The sequence below is a fragment of the Chiloscyllium plagiosum genome, unplaced genomic scaffold, assembly GCF_037043375.1.
Source record: "Chiloscyllium plagiosum isolate Xiang-an unplaced genomic scaffold, Cpla_swu_hap1 HiC_scaffold_40, whole genome shotgun sequence".
NCBI lineage: Eukaryota > Metazoa > Chordata > Chondrichthyes > Orectolobiformes > Hemiscylliidae > Chiloscyllium > Chiloscyllium plagiosum.
Window position 1 is genome coordinate 64,165,144 of NW_028270178.1, and position 5,054 is coordinate 64,170,197.

General features: G+C 43.2%; 1 non-coding gene across 1 annotated transcript; it reads left to right on the plus strand.

The window, feature by feature from the left end:
• Window positions 1-4,682: 4,682 nt before the first annotated feature.
• Window positions 4,683-4,756, plus strand: trnat-agu (transfer RNA threonine (anticodon AGU)). Its single transcript has one exon. It is a non-coding gene; the product is annotated as a tRNA-Thr (tRNA).
• Window positions 4,757-5,054: the final 298 nt, after the last annotated feature.

A 5,054-nucleotide genomic window follows, 5' to 3' on the forward strand; every position in this document is an offset into this window, starting at 1 on the left:
TGTCTCTCAGGATTCCGTCCAACAACGTGCCCACCACCGACGTCAGACTCGCAGGTCGATAGTTGCCTGGTTTTCGTAACCTCCTTTCTTAAATTGTAATATCATGTTAGTCAGCCTACAGTGTTGTGGCACCTCACCTTTGATTATCGATTACACAATATTCAGCAAGTGACCCAGAAATCACTTGCCTCACTTCCGACTGAGCTCTGAGGTATGATCTGATCATTTCATGGGAATTTATTAACTTGTATCCGTTTCAATACATCCAGTGCTTCCTCCACTCGAACATAATCTTTATATCAAGATAACAACATCTATTTCCCCACAGACTTATCAATTGGTCAAGAGTTATCAATTGGGCAAGGGCAATTATAATGTGATTTGGCAAAGTTAGGATGCAGAGAATGGGGTAGCAGAATGCAAGGGATGTAGAAAATGGAAAAGTGGAGCTGGCTTAAGAAACCGGTATTGCGTGTCCTTGATAGGTATGTCCCTGTCAGGCACAGAGGAAGTGATAAGGTAGGGGAACCGTGGTTTACAAAAAAATTGCATCTCTTGTAAAGTGGAAGAAGGAGGCTTATAAGTTGAGAGACAAATGGTTCAGATGAGGCGATGGAGAGTTACAGATCGTCTGGGAAGGATTTAAAGAGAAAGTTAAGAAGAGCAAACAAAGGATACGAGCAGTCTATAACAAATAGATAAAGGAGAAACCTAAAGCTTTCGATGAGGATTAAAAGGCTGACGAGGGTAGGAATAGGGACAGTCAAAGACAGAAGTGGGATGTTGAGTGCGGAACCTAGAGATCGGAGAGGTACTAAACGAACATTTCTCATTGGTTTTTACTCAGGAAAATGAGAATATTGTAGAGGAGAAGAATGAGATACGAGATATTAGACTTAAAACGGTCAATGTTAGTTATGAAGAGGCGTTAGCAGTTCCAGAAGGAGTGAAAGTACGCCAGTCACCTAGGCCAGTTGGGATTTATCCGAGTACTCTCTGGAAAGCCATGGAGCAGATAGCAGAACATTTGGCTTTGATATTTGAGTCGTCATTGTCTACAAGTTTAGTACCAGAGGAATGGAGGATTCCAAATGTTGTGCTCTTGTTCAAGGAGGGCAGTAGAGATGACGCAGGTAATTATAGATCAGTTAGCCTTACTTCTGTTGTAGGAAAGGTTTTGGAAAGAATTATAAAAGGTAAGATGTATAATCATCTATAAAGCAACAATTTGATTTCAGATAGTCAACATTGTTTCGTGAAGGGCAGGTAATGTCTCACAAAGCTCATTGAGTTTTTTTTTTGATAACGTGACCAAGAATGCAGATGAGGGTAGAGCAGTTGCAGTGTGATACATGGAATTCAGTAAAGCCTCTGATACGTTTCCACATGGTAGGCTGTTGAAAAATAATGCAGAGGCATGGGATGGAGGATAATGTGGCAATTTGGATTGAAACTGGATTTCTGAAAGAAGGCAGCGAGTGTTGATGGATGGAAAATATTCAAGCTGGAGTCCAGTTAGCAGTGGTGTCTCACAAGGATTTGTTTTAGGACAACTGCTGTTTATCATTTTTATAAATGACTTAGACGCAGTAAAAAGGTGGATGAATTAGTAAATTTGAAGATGACAATAACGTTGGTGGAGTAGTGGACAGTTTGCAAAACTGTTACAGGTTGCAGGGGGACTTGGTTAAACTGCAGAATTGGGGTGAGAGGTGGAAAATTGAGTTAAATGCACCTAAATGTGAAGTGATGCACTTTGGGAAGAATAACAGGAAGGCATTATATTGGGCCAACGGAAAGATTGTTGCTGGTGTGGATGTGAAGAGGAATCTTGATGTCCATGAACATAGATCCTTGAAAGTTGCCACCCAGGTTGATAGTGCTGTTTCGATGGCATACGGTGTGTTAGGTTTCATTGGTAGAGAGATTGAGTGCCGGAGCCTCAAACTCATGCTGCAAATGTACAAAACGCCATTGCCGTGGCAGTTGGCATATTGTGTACATTTCTGGTCGCCGTATGTCGGCAAGGATGTGAAAGCATGGAAAAGGTACAGAGGAAGTTTACCAGGATGTTGTCTGGGTGGAAGGTCTGATGAGGAAAGGCTGAGAGAAATGTGTTTGTTCTTTTCGAAAAGAAGAAGGCTCAGAGGAGATTTGGTGGAGACATACAAGGTGATCAGAGAATTAAATAGGGTAGACATGAAAGTCTTTTTGCTCGGATGATGACTTCAGCTTGTACTAGGGTACATAGTTACAAACTGAGGGGTGATAGCTCTAAGATAGATGTCAGAGGCAGGTTCTTTACTGAGAGAGTTGAAAGGGCGCGCAATGCCCTACCCTCCAGTGTGTTTAACTCAGCCACATTATGGAGATTTAAACAACTCTTGGATAAGCACATGGATGATCTTGGGATTGGGTAGGGGGATGAGCTGAGAATAGTTCAAAGGCCGGCGCAACATTGAGGGCCTGTTCAGCGCTGTGTTCCTTTATATTCCATGTTGTATGTCCTTCCCCACAGTAAACATTCAAACAAAGGACAGGATTCCTATCTCCCCCATCTCGAGTGGCACCAAACAGAGATGGGCTTATTGATTTTTGAGGTGTCCCTGTACTCTTCGCAGACTCTTTTTTTGTCCGTAATGTATTTATAAAACCAGTTATGTTTGATTTCAGCAAAGCGAAATGCTGCAATTGAGCGAGGTAGAATTCAAAACTATGATAGTCCGAATCGAATTCAGACGCGTTATCAATAGACAATAGACAATAGGAGCAGGAGTAGGCCATTCAGCCCTTCGAGCTGGCACCGCCATTCAATATAATCATGGCTGATAATTCCTAATCAGTATCCTGTTCCTGCCTTATCTCCATAACCCTTGATTCCACTATTTTTGAGAGCTCTATCCAACTCCTTCTTAAATGAATCCAGAGAGTGGGCCTCCACTGCCCTCTGGGGCAGAGCATTCCACACAGCCACCACTTTCTGGGTGAAGAAGTTTCTCCTGAGCTCTGTCCGAAATGGTCTACCCGTATTTTTAAGCTGTGTCCTCTGGTTCGGCACTCACCCATCAGTGGAAATTTGTTTCCTACTGCCAGAGTGTCCAATCCTTTCGTAATCTTATACGTCTCAATCAGATCCCCACTCAATCTTCGAAACTCAAGGGTATATGTTGTTATCCATTACAACATTGGGCCGACCGAGCGCCGACTTCCTCTCAGCTTTTACTATGTGCAATGCAGACATTCAGATCGGGAGAAATAAGATTGAGAAGGTGAAGAACTAGCAAAGGTAATCAGCGTCACTGTATTAATTCAATAAGTCCCACTTTGTGAAGCAGTGCCTTTCCCTAAAAAAAGAAACACACTTGTCTTCACGTGCCCCCTTCAGTGTTGTCAGGATCTCTGCTGAATGTTTCCATTGTTATATTCAGTCACTACACGAGTTCATGATCCACTTCAGTGAAATATACTTGCATAATTTGAGTCATGGGCTCTTCCCTTCAAGAGACTGAACAAGTTCAGCGAGAAAACTCTGTTTATTTCTAGCCCCGGATCTAGAATAAGACGAGATGAACGGCTCACTTATTATTGCCGCTCGCTCACTGGATGCCAGCGCGTCAAAACGAGGCACTGTGACCATCAGCCTGTTCTGTGCCTTCCTGCAGTACATCTGCTGAACGACATCAGATTATCAGAGCTCCGCTTTTTTCACATTGAAACACAAGGCGATAATATGAACAGTTTCGAAACTTGGGGAAGGCAACTTTGCTGCTGGAGTTGGTTATGGAGTCAACGACAGACACAAGAGTGTGTACAGGTCAGGTGACAAGGTTTCCTGCCAGAATCGGTCCAGTGATCCTTTCCGTCCGTCTATCAGGACAATGACAGCAGATACACGGGAAACTACCACCGCAAATCCATCTCCAATCATATCACCTTTCTGAGTTGGAAGTATCTCGCTGATCCTTCAGTGTCGCTGAGTCTAAATACTGGAACTCCCCCCATCGGTATCATGGCTGTATGTCCGTGCTGAGGAGCTGAAAGGTTCAGGAAAGTAACTCATCTCCTCCATCACTCGGGTAATTCGGGATGTGCCCTGAATCCTATCCCATTGAGTGACGGCTATATTCCAGGAAAACGTTTCTAAAAGCTGAAGGTTCCTCTCAGACACCTGCAATCATTTGGAAATAAGTTGAGAAGTGGAGCAGGACAGTGAAATAAAGTGATCGGCAATGATGGCTGGGAGGCATGAGGCAGGAAGTGAGCGTGGAACTGGTGGTGCAAGACTCAGTATCAGTGCTAATCGTTCAACTTTTACTGCCCAATGTTAACAATTACTTACACATTACACCTCGTTAAATCTCCACAATGACCTTGTTCCTGTTGTTGAGATCCCCTCTGTGTGTATTAACGTGATTCATGGGCACGGAGAGGATAAACACATCCTCTTTCTCCTGTCAGTTTAAACAAGTGAAGGTATCAGTTTGAAATTAATGCAAAGGGAAATTACCTTTTTCTGTGCCTTTTCAGTGGAGAATGTTCAGCTGTAAACTCTCTGTATTTGTAAATTAGAGGACTGATTGCAATTCTCCGTGAGCAACATTGATCCGAAAACACATTTCCAAGTCCTGTGAAGAAGTGGTTAACCAACTTCACACATGGATGAGTAAATGCCCGAAATGTGCGGCGCCGTGGCTTAGTTGGTTAAAGCGCCTGTCTAGTAAACAGGCGATCCTCGGTTCAATTCCCAGCGGTGCCTGTTTGTGGCATTCGTATTTGGTCTTGGTGTTTCAACTGTTCACAAATGCCGTCTCAACCGTGTCTTTTTGGACATTCACCCTTTTATGATTTGGAGATCCAGGTTAAGTTACAACAGTGATTTTTTTTTAGTTACGACCTATTAATTAAGTCTGTGGTTTCTTTCCGTTATTCCACAAGCACTTCTGCTTCTTATCCTCTTTTTCCCCCTCCTTCATTCCCAGTTTGGTAGGAATAACGAGATTACGCAGGAGGTGTTGCAGATTTGCCGGAGAACTTTGTGGTAATGACTGAGACAC